The sequence below is a fragment of the Artemia franciscana genome, chromosome 11, assembly GCF_032884065.1.
Source record: "Artemia franciscana chromosome 11, ASM3288406v1, whole genome shotgun sequence".
Taxonomy (NCBI): Eukaryota; Metazoa; Arthropoda; class Branchiopoda; order Anostraca; family Artemiidae; genus Artemia; species Artemia franciscana.
This window is the reverse complement of record NC_088873.1, coordinates 20,889,217-20,912,767: the sequence shown is the minus strand read 5'-3', so window position 1 is coordinate 20,912,767 and position 23,551 is coordinate 20,889,217. Positions and strand designations below refer to the sequence as shown.

The window sequence follows — 23,551 nt, the reverse complement described above, 5'->3', positions numbered from 1 at the left end:
CCGATGCGTTTGGGTAAAAGAGGACTTGAAGAGGGATGCTAAGTGCCCTCTATTACTTTTGACTCTCAAAGGGGAGCTACAGCTTTCAATTTCCATTCAAATGAGGCTCCTCTCCCGGGGGTGTAACTCAAAACACTTGTTCCTAGGCTCTAGGGGTCCGTTTCAACCCCAAAGACCTTGTTGTATGATCTTTAGACTATTTGAAACAAAATAGGTATCTCAAAATTTCTATCGGATGCATTTGAGAAAAAAAAGAACTTGGTGGGGGCTAGTTATCCTTCGATCATTTCTGACCGATAAAAGAGTTAGTAAGACGTCTGATTTCCAATTGAATTAGCTCCATCCGAATTTCTTACGACCACCCCTTCCATAAAAACCTTATGCGTTAATAACGGGCAACTATCATAACTTTTAGCCCTTGTCCTGAGGACCATAAGAGTGGTGTCATTCCAATAAAATATAATTACTGGACCTTTAAAATATGCTAAAAAAGGAATATATCAAAATTTGGATTGGTATGTTTGGGGAAATGATGTGTTGGGGTGCTGGCTACCCTCCAATCACTTTCGACTGTTAAAAAGGCCACTAGAACTCTCAGTTTTCAGTCGAATGAGACCCTTTTCAAGTTTCTATAACAACTCCTATATAAAGGAACCTGTTCTAAAAAATAAACAATGCATTGTGCCAACATCGCTCTTTACTAATGTAGTGCTATTGCGCTGCCTATGAAAACCGAAAAGGTATAGAATTTTTTTTTCATAAAAAAGGTATGCCAATAAAAAACGAACAGAGAATAATGTAAAAGAAAAATTTCTCCAAAAAGTCAGTTTTTCAGAGACAAGTTTTAACCCTTTGGGGCTGTGTCATTCCAACAAAAAGTAATTACTAGACCTTTCAAATATACTGAAAAAGGGCTATATCAAATTTTTGATTGGAAGTGTTTGGGGAAATGATTTGGGGAAGTGCTGGCTGCCCTCCAATCATTTTCAACTATTGAAAAGGGCAGTAGAACTTTCAATTTTCAACCGAATGAGACCCTTTTGAAGTTTCTATAACAACTCCTTCTATACAAAGGAACCTAGTCTAAAAAATAAATAAATAAACAATACTTTGTGCCAACATCGTTCTTTACTAAAGTAGTGCTACTGCACTGCCTGCGAAAACCAAAAAAGTATAGAATACTATTTATGGCACTTTGTATTAACCAAGTGTCATGTAGCGATAGCAAATTCTGTCGGTCTGTCTGTCTGTCCTGATTTTGCCAGTTTAGGTACTTCCAGATAAGCTAGGACGATGAAATTTGGCAGGCGTATCAGGGACCAGACTGAATTAAGTTAAAAATAGTCGGTTCTTCGATCCAACAATCTGGGGGGGAGTGAGGGTATGGTTAATTCGGAAAAATTAGAAAAAATGAGGTATTTTGAACTTACGAACGGGTGATCGGATCTTAACGAAATTTGGTATTAAGAAGGATATCGTGTCTCAGAGCTTATATTTTAAATTCTGACCAGATCTGGTGACATTGGGGGGATTTGGACGGGGAACCCAAATCTTGGCAAATGCTTAGAGTGGAGGGGTCGGGATTTAACTTGGTGGGAATAATAAGCACAAGTCTCAGATATGTGATTGACATAGCCGGAACGGATCTGCTCTCTTTGGGGGAGTTGGGTGAGAGGGTTAATTCTGAAAAATTAGAAAAAATGAAGTATTTTTAACTTACGAAGAAGTGATTGGATCTTAATGACATTTCATATTTAGAAGGACTTCGTAACTCAGATCTCTTATTATAAATCCCGACCGGATCCAGTGTCATTGGGAAAAGTTGGGGCGGGGGGATCCGGAAATCTTGGAAAAGGCTTAGAGTGGAGGGATCGGGATGAAACTTGGTGGGTAGAATAAGCAAATGTCGTAGATACGTGATTGACGTAGCCTGACTGGATCCACTCTCTTTGGGGGAGTTAGGGGGGCTCCAACGCTTTGGCGAGTTTGGTGCTTCTGGACGTGCTAGGATGATTTAAATTGGTAAGCGTGTCAGGGACCTGCACAAATTGACTTGATAAAGTCGTTTTCCCAGATTTCACCATCTAGGGGACTGAAGGGAGAGGAAAAATTAGAAAGAATGAGATATTTTTAACTTACGAGTAGGTGATCGGATCTTAATGAATTTTGATATTTATAAGGACCTTGTGTCTCAGAGCTCTTATTTATAAATAATAAGAATTTATAAATAATTTATTAAAATAATAATAATTTATAAATAATTTATTTATAAATAAATAATAATATAAATCCCAACCGGCATTAAGCCTCTGATTTTCCTTTTAAATCAATCTATCGATTCTTAGAATTTTGTTAGAGCTCATTCCATAGGAGCTCTAGGCTTTTGGCTCTTCTGGCCTCGTAACAAGTGCCATATGAGCTCTTACCTCTTGTTTTTTCATAGAAAAGGTAGACAATGAAAAATTTACAGAAATTAATATCTACAAAAACTTTTCCAAAAAGTGAGTTTTTTAAACAAAAGTTAAGAGCTCCATTACCAAAAATGAGCAGAAATGAAGTCAAATAGTCTTCCAAGTGTAAAACTAACACATCTCACTGTCAATGAATAATGAACAAAGCCAACAGGAATCACAATAAATAACAATTTTTTTTTACTTTTTTTTTCAAACAAGTTTGAAACAAGGTTTTAGTTACTTAATGCAGTCTCTGTTAGATTATACTAATGACACATACCGCCAAAAAGCTTTTAGTTAAATTTAGGTTTATCAAGAGAATCTATCCCCATTACCACAATAGCGGACTTGGAGGTGAAAATCTTCATTTCATAATAACAAGAAGGGGAAATTTAGAATCCCACTTCTTTAGCCTTCCGAAACGATATTTCAGGATTGTGCTATCACAACGCGGCTGGAAAGCAAAATATTTACTTCTTTTTTCTGTCATTACTTTTTTGGCTGTCTGTTTTTTTTTTGTTTTTTTTTTTTTGCGAAGCAGGTTTGTTTTTTATTTTTGTTTTTTAAAACAGTTTTGTTTTTTGGGAGATTTGTATAAAAGAAACTAAATGTATGAGAAGTGCTAAAATTATTAATTTAAGTTTTGGATTTTGGTGAGCAAATGGTGGCCACATTACTGCCAATTTTAATCAAAATAAAGCTCTCCATTATGTGACATATCACCTCCTCTGTTCATCCTAAAACATTAAAATAATGGCAAAACTCTTTAGATATTAAATAAAGGTTCGTATAAGAATATGCTTAAAACCAAGTATATAAGTCCAAATACTCCTTCAAAGGTCGGAGTAATCATTTAAGAAGAATAGATTTTCGGAAAATTGTTTATAAAGGAAGGCAAATAATTATGTGTTTTTTTTTCTAGCTGGTATAGATGGGTCTCGGAATTCTCAGTTTAAATCAGTGGAATGGCATCGATTTTTTTTCTAACATTTACTTATAAAATGTTAATAAGAATTGAAATTCAGACAACTTGAGTTAACCACGGAAACGGAATGCAACTACGATATTACTTCAGAATTTCTCACCTTCTCAATACAAATCAGTCACAAAATATACTTATGTTCTTATATAGGGATTGTATATATTTGTTCATAAAATTGTCTAAACTACTATATATGCCACTGAGGATTTTTACACTTATTTTGATACATGTCATTCAATTATATTTCCACGATTAGTTGTTTATAAATAAAAATTTTTACAGGACAATTCTCTTACTTAATGCTAAAAATCTGAGTCAAATTTCAAATTTCTTTTTTTGTACGCAACAGAGATATCGAGATTTAACATTTGAATTGAATATCTGAAAGTCTCAAGATTAAAAAAAGAAATAATTAGAAATCTCCACAGCTTGAAACCCTGAAAATTTAAATCACCAATCTACACCTATCAAATACAAAGATAAAAAACACATAATCATTTGCTTTTTAAGGAGTATTTTGACTCATATACTTAGTTTGAAACACATACCTACATCCATCTTTATTAGAGTTCATATTTTTCTGACGATTTTGGTCTTTATTCGAATAACGAATTGTCACAAAGAGTGCATGACCCCAGAAGATGGTTCAAGACCATTTTTTTTCTTTTTTACAATAAAAAGCTTAACTCACTCGCTATAGTTGTCAGAAGCGCAAATGTGAAAAATTATGCAGAAAATATTAAACATCATTTTTGTATCATACCATTTTATACTTTGTATATACCATTTTAATGTCAACAGATTTATTAGAACTTTAACCCTCACCAGTTTTTAGATTAAATTTACGACCAATTCTAATTCCTACCTTCGACATATAATCGTCGACGTTCCCTTTAAATTAAGGATATTTCTTTGTTCGCAAATGCATCAAAGCAACCTATTATGCAACACCCCGTAAAGAAAATCCAGGATCCGCCACTGACTTAGACCTGATGATTAACCTAAGTGTGACAGTTTGGCCGACACATCCTCTTCCCTTAGTAAATTCGCACTATTATTCTTTACAACTTTAGTAACTGCATTGTTTAATAAGTATCATCATGCTAAGTAATTTGCTTCTTACAGAAATCAAGCAATTGCCTATGTCATTACCAGTGTCATTCTTATCCCTTTTATTATACCGGGACTTATTTCGCTGGATTCGGGATCCCTTGTCTGAGAGGACGCGGGTTCGAATCCCGGTGTACCCAATTCTTCAGTTGGGACGGGGTTCAGTGGCGTGACTCTGTAAGCTTAGCCAGAGTCGACCCAGCTCTAAATGGGTACCTGGAGAAATCTGGGGAAGGTAAACAGGAAGGGTGTGCGAAAGCACAGGATGGCTGGCCCCCAACCCCCCATTGCACTTCCTGGCTGAAGGGCCAAGAAACGGAGATCAGCACCGCCGGTAGGGACTGTAAAGTCTAATGCCGTATCCTTTACCTTTTACTTCCCTAATATAAGAATAATTAAAAATATAACATTTCTTGAAGAATATATGACTGATGATTTAGAGCGTTCACCATTAGTGTAGGTTCAGCAAAGAAAAAAAAATAGACAATAACAAGAGAAGTCTCACTGAGGGAGAGAGAGAAGAAATATATAGAAAAATAAGAACAACGTTCGCCTCAAGACTTTTCAAACTACTTTTTCGAGTTATATTTTCCCTTATTCAAGTAAAAATATAAACATTTTTGATAACATTAGGCTTAAGTCAACTGAATCAGGAACATTAGGTATTAAACTATGTCAATAAATAATAATATAAATGACGATGCAACAAAATCTTATTTTTGGACAGCATAATTTATAAATTAGATCCTGGTTGCGGTGGTAACTAGCAACCTAGTAAGAGACGATCATGTTCAATATAAAAAAATGTATTTGCCCATAAATCCTGAAATTAGCATCGGTTAAAACAAGAAATACAATGTTAGAACCGCCTTATTTAAAACCCATATATAGGTAACTTACCGTCCCTTGTCTTGAATAACAAGGAAATTCAATTGGCTTGAAAAATAAGATAATTTGCTTGAACTACGATATTCTGCATATATGGTATCTTTTTTCTTATCTGTTTTTCGTTCTGCGACATCTGTTATCTGTTTTTCGTAAGGTAAGTGATAGTGGGGCACTTGAAAATCATGGAGAGCTGTTAAATGTTTTCTTTCAAAGGAACTTGATGGGGTTTAGAACCTTTTATAATTAAAAAGTACATGAAGGATCGACATAGCTCATTACTAATGGGGACTATGTAAGTTTCATCAAATATTGCTGAAATTAATAGTAAGAAAAAAACTTAAGTTCATAATAACTGAAATATTAAATTAAATATATTCGTTAACTATAAAAAGTTATTTACATAAAGGACTGATATAATTAATCGTAAATGGGATTATGTAAGTTTCAATGGATATAACTGAATCTCATAAAACAACAAGTCGCGACACATATTAAGTAAAAGTTCAGATAAAATAATCATATTTTGAAAAGTTACTTTTTTGAGGTGTAGTGCCATACTGAGGATTGTTTCTTACTATTCCAACCAAGAAAAGCAATAGTTTTTTTTTGTAATTACATAAACGATTGATATAGCTTATTATGAATGGAGACTATGCAAGTTTTATCGGATACAGCTAAATTAATAGTAAGGAACAAAACCTAGCCAAGAATAACTGAAATTTTAAAATGAAATATATTTTTCAAGAGCAATTTACATAAAGAATCGATATTGTTCATTATAAATGGGAACAGTGTAATTTTCTTCGGGTAAAACTGAGGCCTAGAAAAGAAAAAAGCACGGCGTATAATAAATAGAAGTTAAGATAATACAATCATCTTTTGAAAAGTTCATTATAAATTGGAAGTATGTAAAATGCACTGAATAGAGCTGGAATTAATTGCAAGGAACGACATGTAGCCCATAATAACTGGAATATAAAAGATCCTTATGATTTTGAGTACCCTGGTATATGCAGAAAAGGAAAAACGGAAAATAATAATGCCGTCGAGGCAGTTGATGCAAAGGAATTTTGAGTGTCCTATATAGGGTTATTAGGAAGGTGATTTGTTTTTTATAATGAGGGATTTACATGGATGGTTGATGTAGTTCAATTAAAATGGGGATTATTAAAGTTTCATCGAATATAGCTCAAATCTAATTTTTAGATTTTTAAATATAATCAATTTTTTTATGAAAAACTGTATTTAACTATAACACTTTAATAACTTATAATTATAATTATAATTGTTATAGCTTATTGTAATAACTCAGGTTATAGTTAATAGCCTCTGTTAGCTTATATTAAGATAATGCAATAATCTTTTGAAAAATTACTTTTCAGGGGTATGGTGCCATACAGACGATTGTCTCATATTATTCCAACTAAGAAGAATGCCGCAAGCGTGGCGGAAAACGAGGTCAGCTGATGATCCCATTTATCTTTTCATTAAGATCAACTAGTATTGCTCCGAAAACCTCACCCCATCAACGTATCCTTGTTAAGATAGACTGTTCTACAAATGACAATATGCCATCTCTTATTCCCTTCAATCAAGCTCCGGTATGTTCGACTAGTAGTGATCTGCCTCCGCCTCTATTAAGGTCAGGGACTTTTAATTCGTAAAATAGAATGCCGAATTTTCTCGTTATAAACTGTCAGTCCTTGTGTAACAAAATGGAAGAATTTGAAGTTATCGTCCGTCAAAATAGTATCCCAGTTATCACAGTTACAGAAACTTGGAATCTTGATAGGTTGTCAGGTCATATGGCAGGCTACGAAATTTTCCTGAGCACACGTGCTGATCGAGGTGAGCATAGACTAGGTGGAGGTGTTGCCTTGTACATACGGAGAGACATCCCTTGCAAATTATTACCGGAATTATTTGATCCAGCTCATGAAGTAATCTGGGCCATTTGCAAACCTAAATCTCTTCCCCGACGCTTTTCTTGTATTATAGTCGCTTCAGTATATTACTCGGAAAGTGCAAGAAACCGAGGTGACTTGGTTTTCTACCTCCAAACGACTATTGATCACCTGAGAAGTATATACAGTAGCCCTGCTTTTATTATAGGAGGAGACTTTAACCAAACCAAAAAGAGTTGGTTATCATCTTGTTTGTCTTTAAAACAAGTAGTACACATACCCACCCACTCTTTGGGGGGCATATTGGACCTTATACTCACAAATTGTGATGATTTTTACTCCCCTCCCTTTTCTCTTGGTCCCGTGGGCATGTCACACCACAATGCAATTCTTTGGAAAGCAAGAGAGTCTTTACCAAAGCCCAAACTATCCCGTGTCACTGTTCGTCCGTGTACGGAGTCGGCCATCTGTGAATACGGTCGATGGATTGGTACATATGACTTCTCCGAAGTGCAAAATACCGGGCTCTTGGAAACTAAGGTATCCGATTTCAATGCCACGTTATACAGTCAATACCTAAAGATCTTTACAACAAAATCATGTGTTGTTAGTGAATCCGACAAACCATGGATATCTCCAGCTATTAAATCACTAATAAAAGAGAGGTATCGCTTCTACTCCCGTGGTGATATAATCAACGGCAAGAAATTGCGAAATCAAATAGTCTTTTTGGTAAAGAAAGCCAAAGCTCGGTATGGTCGTGAAACCATGCCCTCCCAATTACTTACTTCAGACCCCAAAAAGTGGCACAACGCTGTGAAAAAAGTGGCCGGCCAAGCTTTTGACAGCAGTGTAAAGATCAGCAATGATGGTGGGTCCTTAATCAATGCAGAAGAAGTGAGTGAATTCTTCACCAAGATCTGTACTACCTATCCAACTATTACGGCTCGTAGCACTACTTTAGTAAAGAACGATGTTGGCAAAATATATTGTTTATTTATTTATTTTTTTAGACTAGGTTCCTTTGTATAGAAGGAGTTGTTATAGAAACTTCAAAAGGGTGTCATTCGGCCTTGCAAAAACCGAAAAGGTATAGAATACTATTTATGGCACTTTGTATTAACCAAGTGTCATGTAGCGATAGCAAATTCTGTCGGTCTGTCTGTCTGTCCTGATTTTGCCAGTTAAGGCACTTCCAGATAAGCTAGGACGATGAAATTTGGCAGGCGTATCAGGGACCAGACTGAATTAAGTTAAAAATAGTCTTTTCTTCGATCTCTATTACACGAACTCTATTACAAGCATGTTCTGTAAAATACTTTGCGCTAAACCCAAACTGATGCTGATGGAAAAAAAATTTAGCTTCAAGATATCTCATCAGACGTTTGAGAATTGCCTTTTCAAATATCTTAGAGAAACTGACAGAAGAGAAATCGGCCTGTAGTTCCCAGGATCTTTTCGGTCACCTCCTTTAAAGAGAGCCATAACACATGCAAGCTTAAGACGTTGGGGAAATACTCCTAGTTGAAATGACCTATTAACCAAATGGTAAATTGGGGTGATAATCGATCGAAGAATACGTTTAATTACTTTAGCAGAAATTTGGTCAAAACCTGCTGAAGAATTCTTTAAAAATAGAACAATATTTCTAATTTCCTGCACCTTAACCTCCCCAAGAACCATTGATTTCAAGCACGAGGGACCTAAGAACTGCTTCCAAGACTGTAACACACAGGAATAAAAAACGATATTAGCAGTTTTTTCCCTATCTCCGCAAAGAATTTATTCATATGATGTCGAATTTGGCCTTTTTCTGTTAAAAGTTGATCGTCTACAACGAGAGACTCAGGGAGACCTTTTAGTTTCATGGATGGCCGAATAACTTCCTGAATCACGTCCCACGTCTTTTTTATATTTTTACCGCAATCAACAGATCTCTTTGTAAAATATACTGTTTTAGCTCTGCGAATAATTGATTTCAGAAAATTACGGTACAACCTAAATGCTTCTAGCTTGGCTTTATTTAGTCTTTTTTTGTACTCCTTCCATAGGTTTTGCTTCCTTTTTATTGACGTTAGGACTCCAGATGTTAACCAGGGAGCTACGGGTGTTCATCATTTTGATCGAGGATTTTTTAAAGGAGCTTTTAGAGAATAAGACGTGAATTTTTCCTCAACAGTGTCATAAAACCGGCCAAATATGTCATTATAATTGCCTAAACTATTATTTTCTGGTAAAGAAAAGTCCCATTTATATGTACCAAGATCTTCTTTCAATCTATCCAGCTCCACTGGTGACCAGCAAAATCTCGGTTTATCCTGGGGGACTAATCTTTGTGGATTTTGGAGGATTTGAAACAGGGCTGAAATTTGCAAATTGTCGGAAATGTCAAAAAGCAGTACTTCATTCTTAATGGAGTGTAGCGATGAAAAAATATTGCCAATTAATGTTGCTGACTGGTTTGAAATCCTTGTCGGTATGTTTATACAAGGAGCCAATCCGTACGAAATTAGTAAAGACAAGAGATTAGTAGCCTACCTAGATGACGATTTCGTAAGGTCAATGTTAAAGTCACCCATCAATATAACTTCATGTTTTTCAGCAAAAACTTTCAGCAAGAACGATATACTTCGCCAATTATTACCCTTTTCATAGCGTTAATTGGGATTTCAATATAAAGTGACTCAAATATTTTTTCATTATTTATGCATAAATCATGTCTTAGTACAGCCTGAAAACTATTTTGGATGTAAAATCCGAGTCCACCTTTTTTGCCCATCTTGCGGTTAAGAAAAATCGATACATAACCGGGAATATTCAAAAGTGTCTGATTATTCTCATTCAAAAATGTTTCACAGAGACCGATAATTGCTGGGCACGAATCCCTACATAATAATTGAATATTGTCGAATGAAGAACTTAGGCCCTGAACGTTAAGATGCACAACTGGAAAAGCATCACCCCACAGAGCTTCGGAGCCCCCAAATCTCAGTTCCTCTACAAACACACTATCAATAATATTCTCAAAATTTTCATCAAAATTCGTATTGGGGGCTTTACTAACCGGATTATTTATAATTTCATTAAAATTAACTCTCTTAAAATCACTATCATTTAATCTCCCTAATGATATGTTGGCGTGAATCCCCAACGGAGAATCAAAATTAACCATAATTACTTACCAAACGGGTGATCGAGAGTTGCGTAAACACCAGTGACGTCAACTGCTTAACATTCCAAAGTAAAAAGGCCAAGTAACGAACTTGATTATTTTGATCTGAAACAAAAAAAAATGACAAGTAAAATACCAGTGACGTCAACTGCTTAACATTCCAAAGTAAAAAGGCCAAGTAACGAACTTGATTATTTTGATCTGAAACAAAAAAAAATGACAAGTAAAATAGCACAGGAAGGTGTAAATACTCGGGGAAAAGAAAGAAATATAAAAGGGAAAAATACAATAAGACAAACAACAATAAAGAATAGCATATTTTTTTATGTAAAGCTTTTAAAAAGTTTTATGTAAAAGTTTTTATGTATTTTTTCATGTAATATATAGAGTGGAAGCGTGCACTCGCTAATGATTATATGTCAGAATCAAAATTCGTATTGGCCGAGAGGGAAACTAGGGTAAACGGGTCGTAGCATGCGTCATCAACCTTGATCCAGTTGGAACTAGGAGTCTTTTTTTTATTCTAGCCATAATCTAGTCCCCTTTTGAACTACCTTGGTGTGAAACACTTTATCGGAGGGAACTTTACAATTTCTTAAATTATAAGCCGTACTCAGAAGCTCTTTCCGACGTTTAGCCAATTCGAATGGAAGGTCAATACTGACGCTTTTCCCTGTATTTCCTAGATTACCCACACTAGCCATAATATTATCCTTATGTCAAAGATTTAAAACAGATACGAGAATGTCCGATGCTGGGCGCGAGTTTTGTCTGATGGGACGTTTAGCCTTACTTCTAAGTCTATAGATGGCCGTAAACTTAATATCACTGTAGTTCCGTATCGACATTTCTGATAAAAAATCATTAACAATTTCTTCAATGCTTTCATCTTCCTTGTTGGGTATCCCATGGATAAGAAGATTCTTGCGTTTAGCGTACAATTCGATTCTTAAACACTGGTCTTTAACTGCAACAAGTGCAGATTTCAAGTCAGAGTTTTCTTTTTTTAACGCTGCATTCTCCCTACGAATATTTTCAATCAGTTGCTTCAAGTCTTCAATACGCTCATCGAAATACTTTTTCAAGACAGACTTCGATAATTATATTATATTGGTAATTAATATATTGCTAAATATACGGCACGCTCGCTTCTTTCCTCAACTCATCAAACTGACATATCAAAGAAACTTACAGGCATGGGCCCCTTTCTTCATAAAATCCAAATATGAGGGGCCCCGGAATTAACAATGCAGTAATTGATGTAAAACAGGATTTCACAGTTAAGAGAAATATCACGATGTAAAAGAGATGTCTTGCCTCGACAAGAGTTAGTTCAGCTGGGAAGCTAAGCCATTTGACTTAAACTAAATGTTGGGAATTTGCAAAATCAAATCTTTAAAGAAGAAAAGTCACAGAAAGAACTTTCTTAAGAACTTTTCTAGTTTTAAGTAAATTAACATCTGTCTTTTCACTTTGGAAAGAAAATTCCTCATTGGCTACAAAAAAACACCCCCTAGGATGTCAAACGAAATTTTTAGGAGAACAAAGCATTTTTATATGAAAGAAAATACTGTCCACCTTGCGTACATTTGATAGTATTAAATTAAAAGTTTTAAAAAAAATTATATTAGAGAGCGAACTATATTCAATAGTAAGTAAAGTATTTAAATAAACATTATAATAAAGAACAGACACTAGCCTATATTAATAGAAATTTAATTAATATAAAGAGAGACTTCAGAGTTTCATGAATTCTGGTTACAGCGGTTGTTTTGCAGAAGAGTGCAAAAAAGAAGGACTTTGAATGAGAATTAGCAAAAAGATTACGATTCATATCCGTTCTGGAATGAGTGCAATGAGGTAAAAAGAGTGTGAAAAGTACGAAAACTCCTAACGCCTACTAAACCCTTCACTTTTTACGCTATAGTTTCACTCTTTCTCATAACTCAACTTTTTAAAACAATAAGAAACTTTGGGCGTAAAGAGCATGGCGTTGAGAAGGGGAAAACCCCTTTCATATACGGAAAAATTTATATTTATTTTAAGATTAAACGTCGCTACTTACTTGCAGTTAAAAAAAAAAATCATTTTTATTTTTTGAATGAATGCATGTTTTGATTTTGGCTCACCGCACATGAAAAATTAAAACGAAATGTGAATATTCATCTTTTTTTGCTAAATAGTTTTTTCTTAATTTTGATCGGACGATTTTGATAAAAAGGGGTGGGGGAGGAGGCCTAGTGCCATCCAATTTTCGGTTGCTTAAAAAGACAACTACAACTTTTTATTTTTTACGAACATTTTTAATAGTAATAAATATACGTCACTTAGGAATTAACTTACGTAAAGAAATTCTATATTTGTTTATTTTTATTACGTATATGAGGGGGTTTACCCACTTGTCAATACCTTGTTCTTTGCACTAAAGCTTGCATTTTGTCCCAATTCCTTAAGAATTACTGCTAAATCACGATGGCCGTAGAATAAATAGTTGAAATTACTAAAATACTTTAGGGTAAAGAGGGTGGTACTGTTAAGGAGAAGAACCTCCTTATATACATAATAATTTCTGTTTGATTTAGGTTTTGATGCTGCTCTTTACTTCCAGCTGAAAACAACTTTTTTATTGATTTTCTCATTGTAATTTTTTTTTAAATAATGCCTAGAAAATCCTACACCCCCTTCATGGAAATTTTCTTCCCTAATGATAAATTTCTCTGTGAAAAGATCCTCCCACATACCCCCTTCCCCCAACCCCTCCCCAACGCGAAAAAAGTCCCCCTGAAAACGTCTCTACACTTACCAATAACCATTTCTATATTTAGACAATGGACAAAGTTTTTAACCTGCAGCCCCTCCCCCGGGGACTGTGGGGAATTAAGTCATCCCGAAAACATATATATTAGGCTTTTCGACTATACAAAACAAAATGGCTATATCAAAATTTTAATCCGGTGATTTTGGTTAAAATGAGCATGGGACGATGCCTAAGTGCCATCCAATTTTTTTGGTCACTTCAAAAGGCGCTATAATTTCTAATTTCCACTGGGTCGATACAACCACCCCTGGAAAAAAATAATAAAAATAGAAATAAAATAAACACGCATCCGTGATATATCTTCTGGCAAAAATACCAAATTCCACATTTTTATAGATAAGAACTTGAAACTTCTACAGTACGGTTCTCTAATATGCTGAATCTGATGGTGTCACTTTCGTTGAGATTTTTTGTCTATTTTCTAAATCAAGACAAATTTTCTCAGGCTTGTAACTTTTGATGGGCAAGACTAAACTTGATGCAACTGATATATTTAAAATCAGTACAAAAACTTGATTCTTTTGATTTAACTATTAGTATCAAAATTTCATGTTTTAAAGCTTCACTTTCTATTGAGCCAGGTCGCACCTTACTACAGTTCCTTACCACGAACTGTCTGAAAAGTCAACAAAAAAAGACTCCATAATTTCGAATCTGAAATCGCAGTCGTCTTCCCGATTCTTTTAACGGTTTCTTTCTTTACATTTCTGTTAGTTTTTCTACAGCAACAAAGCAGCTATAACGGTTGTTTATCCTACTGAAACAGAAGCAGTGATTAAACACGAAATAAAGAATTAATTTAAAATAAGAATATTCTGAGACGGTTTTCTTGATTGCTATCAATTATCACTCAAAAGCAGGATGGAAAAATTTGGGAAATATTCCACCAAAGATAAAAATACTATAATCAAAGGTTCAAAAGTCTGAGAACTCTTTCATTTAAAAAAATTTAAGAATATCGCCTGTAGCAGCAAAAGGAAATTCTATTATTTATTCCGACTTTTTTAATATGACCGAATATGATTTCGATGAGTAAATTGTGATTTCGTTGAGTTTATTGGCTCATTCGAAATTAAATTGATGTATTTAAAAACCTTTCTTAAATAAACAAAAATATTTTTAAAATATAATAAATTTTATATGAAAAATTGCATTTTTTTTTTACAACACTGCAGTAATAGTAGGTAGCTAGCAACCTAGCAAGAGTTGTATTAAACAACAAACTATCCGAACACCAAAAACAAGAAGAACAATAAGGGATTTTTTAAGACAGTGGGAAACAAATTAGAATGAATATTTCGGCCCTATCTCCAAGGCCGTCCTCAGCAATACAAATAAGAAAAACAACTTACAAGAGGATAAAATCAATAAAACTAAAATGAACAGTTTTTCAAAACAGTCCCAGCATCCTTACCTCAGCGAAGTTCAACCGGGACTGATAAATACATTGTTATGAAACGATGCAACTCATTGAAATGAAAAAAAATGATTTAAACACGCATTTTTAGCTTTTTTCACTGCTAATCTTATAGGTCTATTGATGACAGGTTCTGTGTTAATGTTTATTTTTTTTTTATAATATTTCGTAAGGTCATTTTTAATTAAATTTGTGTATAGAGCATTCAGTTAATATTCTCGCAAATCTCTATTTAACGAAATAATATTATTAATCTTAAGTCTGATTTCAATTGCTTCTCGAACTACTTCCTTTATGCCTAGATCATTGCTAATAATGGCGGATTCTTCAAAAAGTATTTTGTGGCCAGGATTTTTGAAAACATGGCTGCTTAAAGCAGAATCAAAAGAAACAGAAGTAATATTAGAATTCAGAGCTTTGGTGATATCATCTTTATGTTGTTTTAAGCGTTTCTCGAAACTCTGGTGGGTTCTCCCTAGATAGAATTTGCCACAGTCGCATGGTCTTTGATAGACACCTCTTTGGCGAGTAACTGGAGTCTTATCTTTACCAGAATTTAGGAGATTTATGATTTTTAAATTATTTGAAAATACAACATACAGATTATTTTGTGTGCATACTTTCCTAGGATTTCTAGTGATTTTGGCATATATGGGAGGAAAATTATGTTTTGGGGCTTATCGCGATTCTCACTTGGTAAATTATGGTTGATTTTATGGAAATGTCTTTTCACTCTATGGTTAATTGTATTATTAATAAATAAAAGAGGATACCCATTTCCAAAAAGTATGTCCCTGATAAACTCTCGTTCAGCTGTGATTTAGGAATCAGAACAAATGTTTAGGGCACGATCGACGAGAGATATTATGACACCTCTTTTAACTTGTGGGGGGTTGTTTGATCCAAAATGTAAATATCTATTGTTTTGTGTTGGTTTTCTATAAATAGTAAAATTGAGTTCATCTAAGCTAAGAATAATTAGAACATCTAGGAATGAGATTTTATTTGCAATTTTATTTTGCAAATTATAATTTATTTTGCAATAAACTATAATCCACGATCATACTGATAAGTTGTCAAACAAAATTATAAAAGAATTAAAAGACCTAAAATTAAATAGTAAAAGTACTCTATAATTATATAATAAACTTTTTCCCCGAGGCAGCTTTTGTCCAAAATTTTATGGTCTACCAAAATTACATAAGCAAGGCATTTCTTTAAGGCCAATTGTAGCTTGTACAAAAGCCCCGCCTCCAACATTGAAAATGGTTATGTATAGCCTTCAAACCATTGCTTTTTTCTTAAAAATCTTGTATATGTAATTCAGTTGATTTAGCTGAAAAACTCAAAAACGTAAATATTTCAGAAAATACAATTATCAGTAACTTTGAAATTGTGTCTACATAGGGCCGAAATATTCATTCTAATCTGTTTCCCACTGTCTTAAAAAATTCCCATTGTTCTTCTTTGTTTTGGTATTCGTGATGGAAAGGAAGTTTGGTCTTCGTCGTTATTTACAACAAACTATAGCCAATAGCTTTTAAATTATGTAAATAAATAATTATTTACAAGATGATACAACACACGCTTTTTTTTCGACAAGATAATTTATATATAAGATCCCGGTTAAGGCGGTAAACTAACAGCCTAGTAAGAGATAATCACGTCCAATACAAAATATAGGTAAAGCTGCTCTAACAAACAGTACGACAGTTTTAGGACATTTCTGATTCAAATACTGGAAAAATGTCTAAGAATAGGAAAAGGAAAGGCTGTGTATAAAACTGCTTATTAGTTCTATTTTCAATTGCTTGATACCTATAATTCAGGTAAAACTGATACATGAAGAAATAATTAAACAAGAAAATGAATTACGCAAAACATTACAGTTTTTTATCTCGTGAAAAATATATGAAACACTTGAAATTAAATGGTTATAAATATTTCGTAAAGTCTGCAGATTTTAAAACATAAATAAGACCTTCGTCGTATATTCCCATTATGATACTGGTTCCCTGAGTGAATGATCGGAAAAAAGTCTTTTATTATATTCCGATTTTACATTAAACAAGAATTAAATATTTATTGCTTCAAAATGAGCCAAAATATTTTTTTCAAATTGCAATTTTACTGGGTGGGTCCGCAGAAAAAACATGTACAGCTCATTATCCTCTTTCAAAGCTATTTACATAACTGTATGTTTTTCAACAATGCTATAACAGCTTTTCCCGCAAAATACTAGTCCAGGAATCATGCACTAAGTAATATAAACCTATATATCTTTTAACGGTTGAAACAGCGTATTTTTTCTGTTGAACTGACTCTAGTCTCAGGAGTTATGGTTTTTTATTTATTAGTATAGGATATGATCGTCTCTTAATAGATTAAATAAAAAAAAAAACTAATTTTTTTAGTTGAAAGTAAGGAGCGACATGAAAACTTCAAACGAACAGAAATTACTCCGCATATGAAATGGGTTGTCCCCTCCGCAATCCCTCCCTCTTTACGCTACAATTCTACTTTTTAAAGCAATTAAAAGCTTTAGCGTAAAGAGGGAGGGATTGCGGAGGGGACAACCCATTTCATATGCGGAGTAATTTCTGTTCGTTTGAAGTTTTCATGTCGCTCCTTACTTTCAACTAAAAAAATTAGTTTTTTTTTATTTAATCTATTAAGAGACGATCATATCCTATACTAATAAATAAAAAACCATAACTCCTGAGACTAGAGTCAGTTCAACAGAAAAAATACGCTGTTTCAACCGTTAAAAGATATATAGGTTTATATTACTTAGTGCATGATTCCTGGACTAGTATTTTGCGGGAAAAGCTGTTATAGCATTGTTGAAAAACATACAGTTATGTAAATAGCTTTGAAAGAGGATAATGAGCTGTACATGTTTTTTCTGCGGACCCACCCAGTAAAATTGCAATTTGAAAAAATATTTTGGCTCATTTTGAAGCAATAAATATTTAATTCTTGTTTAATGTAAAATCGGAATATAATAAAAGACTTTTTTCCGATCATTCACTCAGGGAACCAGTATCATAATGGGAATATACGACGAAGGTCTTATTTATGTTTTAAAATCTGCAGACTTTACGAAATATTTATAACCATTTAATTTCAAGTGTTTCATATATTTTTCACGAGATAAAAAACTGTAATGTTTTGCGTAATTCATTTTCTTGTTTAATTATTTCTTCATGTATCAGTTTTACCTGAATTATAGGTATCAAGCAATTGAAAATAGAACTAATAAGCAGTTTTATACACAGCCTTTCCTTTTCCTATTCTTAGAGATTTTTCCAGTATTTGAATCAGAAATGTCCTAAAACTGTCGTACTGCTTGTTAGAGCAGCTTTACCTATACTTTGTATTGGACGTGATTATCTCTTACTAGGCTGTTAGTTTACCGCTTTAACCGGGATCTTATATATAAATTATCTTGTCGAAAAAAAAGCGTGTGTTGTATCATCTTGTAAATAATTATTTATTTACATAATTTAAAAGCTATTGGCTATAGTTTGTTGTAAATAACGACGAAGACCAAACTTCCTTTCCATCACGAATACCAAAACAAAGAAGAACAATGGGAATTTTTTAAGACAGTGGGAAACAGATTAGAATGAATATTTCGGCCCTATGTAGACACAATTTCAAAGTTACTGATAATTGTATTTTCTGAAATATTTACGTTTTTGGGTTTTTCAGCTAAATCAACTGAATTACATATACAAGATTTTTGAGAAAAAAGCAATGGTTTGAAGGCTATACATAACCATTTTCAATGTTGGAGGCGGGGCTTTTGTACAAGCTACAATTGGCCTTAAAGAAATGCCTTGCTTATGTAATTTTGGTAGACCATAAAATTTTGGACAAAAGCTGCCTCGGGGAAAAAGTTTATTATATAATTATAGAGTAATTTTACTATTTAATTTTAGGTCTTTTAATTCTTTTATAATTTTGTTTGACAACTTATCAGTATGATCGTGGATTATAGTTTATTGCAAAATAAATTATAATTTGCAAAATAAAATTGCAAATAAAATCTCATTCCTAGATGTTCTAATTATTCTTAGCTTAGATGAACTCAATTTTACTATTTATAGAAAACCAACACAAAACAATAGATATTTACATTTTGGATCAAACAACCCCCCACAAGTTAAAAGAGGTGTCATAATATCTCTCGTCGATCGTGCCCTAAACATTTGTTCTGATTCCTAAATCACAGCTGAACGAGAGTTTATCAGGGACATACTTTTTGGAAATGGGTATCCTCTTTTATTTATTAATAATACAATTAACCATAGAGTGAAAAGACATTTCCATAAAATCAACCATAATTTACCAAGTGAGAATCGCGATAAGCCCCAAAACATAATTTTCCTCCCATATATGCCAAAATCACTAGAAATCCTAGGAAAGTATGCACACAAAATAATCTGTATGTTGTATTTTCAAATAATTTAAAAATCATAAATCTCCTAAATTCTGGTAAAGATAAGACTCCAGTTACTCGTCAAAGAGGTGTCTATCAAAGACCATGCGACTGTGGCAAATTCTATCTAGGGAGAACCCACCAGAATTTCGAGAAACGCTTAAAACAACATAAAGATGATATCACCAAAGCTCTGAATTCAAATATCACTTCTGTTTCTTTTGATTCTGCTTTAAGCAGCCGTGTTTTCGAAAATCCTAGCCACAAAATACTTTTTGAAGAATAATTAGCAATGATCTAGGCATAAAGGAAGTAGTTCGAGAAGCAATTGAAATCAGACTTAAGATTAATAATATTATTTCGTTAAATAGAGATTTGCGAGAATATTAACTGAATGCTCTATACACAAATTTAATTAAAAATGACCTTACGAAATATTATAAAAAAACAATAAACATTAACACAGAACCTGTCATCAATAGACCTATAAGATTAGCAGCGAAAAAAGCTAAAAATGCGTGTTTAAATCATTTTTTTTCATTTCAATGAGTTGCATCGTTTCATAACAATGTATTTATCAGTCCCGGTTGAACTTCGCTGAGGTAAGGATGCTGGGACTGTTTTGAAAAACTGTTCATTTTAGTTTTATTGATTTTATCCTCTTGTAAGTTGTTTTTCTTATTTGTATTGCTGAGGACGGCCCTTGGACATAGGGCCGAAATATTAATTCTAATTTGTTTCCCACTGTCTTAAAAAATCCCTTATTGTTCTTCTTGTTTTTGGTGTTCGGATAGTTTGTTGTTTAATACAGCTCTTGCTAGGCTGCTAGCTACCTACTACTGCTGCAGTGTTGTAAAAAAAAATGCAATTTTTCATATAAAATTTACTATACTTTAAAAATATTTTTGTTTATTTAAGAAAGGTTTTTAAATACATCAATTTAATTTCGAATGAGCCAATAAACTCATCGAAATCACAATTTACTCATCGAAATCATATTCGGTCATATTAAAAAAGTTGGAATAAATAATAGAATTTCCTTTTGCTGCTACAGGCGATATTCTTAAATTTTTTTAAATGAAAGAGTTCTCAGACTTTTGAACCTTTGATTATAGTAATTTTATCTTTGGTGGAATATTTCCCAAATTTTTCCATCCTGCTTTTGAGTGATAATTGATAGCAATCAAGAAAAGCGTCTCAGAATATTCTTATTTTAAATTAATTCTTTCTTTCGTGTTTAATCACTGCTTCTGTTTCTGTAGGATAAACAACCGTTATAGCTGCTTTGTTGCTGTAGAAAAACTAACAGAAATGTAAAGAAAGAAACCGTTAAAAGAATCGGGAAGACGACTGCGATTTCAGATTCGAAATTATGGAGTCTTTTTTTGTTGACTTTTCAGACAGTTCGTGGTAAGGAACTGTAGTAAGGTGCGACCTGGCTCAATAGAAAGTGAAGCTTTAAAACATGAAATTTTGATACTAATAGTTAAATCAAAAGAATCAAGTTTTTGTACTGATTTTAAATATATCAGTTGCATCAAGTTTAGTCTTGCCCATCAAAAGTTACAAGCCTGAGAAAATTTGTCTTGATTTAGAAAATAGACAAAAAATCTCAACGAAAGTGACACCATCAGATTCAGCATATTAGAGAACCGTACTGTAGAAGTTTCAAGTTCTTATCTATAAAAATGTGGAATTTGGTATTTTTGCCAGAAGATATATCACGGATGCGTGTTTATTTTATTTCTATTTTTATTATTTTTTTCCAGGGGTGGTTGTATCGACCCAGTGGAAATTAGAAGTTATAGCGCCTTTTGAAGTGACCAAAAAAATTGGATGGCACTTAGGCATCCTCCCATGCTCATTTTAACCAAAATCACCGGATTAAAATTTTGATATAGCCATTTTGTTTTGTATAGTCGAAAAGCCTAATATATATGTTTTCGGGATGACTTAATTCCCCACAGTCCCCGGGAGAGGGGCTGCAGGTTAAAAACTTTGTCCATTGTCTAAATATAGAAATGGTTATTGGTAAGTGTAGAGACGTTTTCAGGGGGACTTTTTTCGCGTTGGGGAGGGGTTGGGGGAAGGGGGTATGTGGGAGGATCTTTTCACAGAGAAATTTATCATTAGGGAAGAAAATTTCCATGAAGGGGGTGTAGGATTTTCTAGGCATTATTTAAAAAAAAATTACAATGAGAAAATCAATAAAAAAGTTGTTTTCAGCTGGAAGTAAAGAGCAGCATCAAAACCTAAATCAAACAGAAATTATTATGTATATAAGGAGGTTCTTCTCCTTAACAGTACCACCCTCTTTACCCTAAAGTATTTTAGTAATTTCAACTATTTATTCTACGGCCATCGTGATTTAGCAGTAATTCTTAAGGAATTGGGACAAAATGCAAGCTTTAGTGCAAAGAACAAGGTATTGACAAGTGGGTAAACCCCCTCATATACGTAATAAAAATAAACAAATATAGAATTTCTTTACGTAAGTTAATTCCTAAGTGACGTATATTTATTACTATTAAAAATGTTCGTAAAAAATAAAAAGTTGTAGTTGTCTTTTTAAGCAACCGAAAATTGGATCGCACTAGGCCTCCTCCCCCACCCCTTTTTATCAAAATCGTCCGATCAAAATTAAGAAAAAACTATTTAGCAAAAAAAGATGAATATTCACATTTCGTTTTAATTTTTCATGTGCGGTGAGCCAAAATCAAAACATGCATTCATTCAAAAAATAAAAATGATTTTTTTTTTAACTGCAAGTAAGTAGCGACGTTTAATCTTAAAATAAATATAAATTTTTCCGTATATGAAAGGGGTTTTCCCCTTCTCAACGCCATGCTCTTTACGCCCAAAGTTTCTTATTGTTTTAAAAAGTTGAGTTATGAGAAAGAGTGAAACTATAGCGTAAAAAGTGAAGGGTTTAGTAGGCGTTAGGAGTTTTCGTACTTTTCACACTCTTTTTACCTCATTGCACTCATTCCAGAACGGATATGAATCGTAATCTTTTTGCTAATTCTCATTCAAAGTCCTTCTTTTTTGCACTCTTCTGCAAAACAACCGCTGTAACCAGAATTCATGAAACTCTGAAGTCTCTCTTTATATTAATTAAATTTCTATTAATATAGGCTAGTGTCTGTTCTTTATTATAATGTTTATTTAAATACTTTACTTACTATTGAATATAGTTCGTTCTCTAATATAATTTTTTTTTAAAACTTTTAATTTAATACTATCAAATGTACGCAAGGTGGACAGTATTTTCTTTCATATAAAATTGCTTTGTTCTCCTAAAAATTTCGTTTGACATCCTAGGGGGTGTTTTTTTGTAGCCAATGAGGAATTTTCTTTCCAAAGTGAAAAGACAGATGTTAATTTACTTAAAACTAGAAAAGTTCTTAAGAAAGTTCTTTCTGTGACTTTTCTTCTTTAAAGATTTGATTTTGCAAATTCCCAACATTTAGTTTAAGTCAAATGGCTTAGCTTCCCAGCTGAACAAACTCTTGTCGAGGAAAGACATATCTTTTTCTTCGTGATATTTCTCTTAACTGTGAAATCCTGTTTTACATCAATTACTGGATTGTTAATTCCGGGGCCCCTCATATTTGGATTTTATGAAGAAAGGGGCCCATGCCTGTAAGTTTCTTTGATATGTCAGTTTGATGAGTTGAGGAAAGAAGCGAGCGTGCCGTATTTTTAGCAATATATTAATTACCAATATAATATAATTATCGAAGTCTGTCTTGAAAAAGTATTTCGATGAGCGTATTGACGACTTGAAGCAACTGATTGAAAATATTCGTAGGGAGAATGCAGCGTTAAAAAAAGAAAACACTGACTTGAAATCTGCACTTGTTGCAGTTAAAGACCAGTGTTTAAGAACCGAATTGTACGCTAAACGCAAGAATCTTCTTATCCATGGGATACCCAACAAGGAAGATGAAAGCATTGAAGAAATTGTTAATGATTTTTTATCAGAAATGTCGATACGGAACTACAGTGATATTAAGTTAACGGCCATCTATAGACTTAGAAGTAAGGCTAAACGTCCCATCAGACAAAACTCGCGCCCAGCATCGGACATTCTCGTATCTGTTTTAAATCTTCGACATAAGGATAATATTATGGCTAGTGTGGGTAATCTAGGAAATACAGGGAAAAGCGTCAGTATTGACCTTCCATTCGAATTGGCTAAACGTCGGAAAGAGCTTCTGAGTACGGCTTATAATTTAAGAAATTGTAAAGTTCCCTCCGATAAAGTGTTTCACACCAAGGTAGTTCAAAAGGGGACTAGATTATGGCTAGAATAAAAAAAAAGACTCCTAGTTCCAACTGGATCAAGGTTGATGACGCATGC

The 23,551-nt window shown here is 33.5% G+C and overlaps 1 protein-coding gene across 1 annotated transcript in view; it reads left to right on the top strand.

Moving 5' to 3' along the window:
- The window catches only part of LOC136032954 (dipeptidase 2-like), a 285,294-nt gene that overhangs the window by 20,999 nt on the left and 240,744 nt on the right, over positions 1-23,551 (top strand). The window lies entirely within an intron of this gene.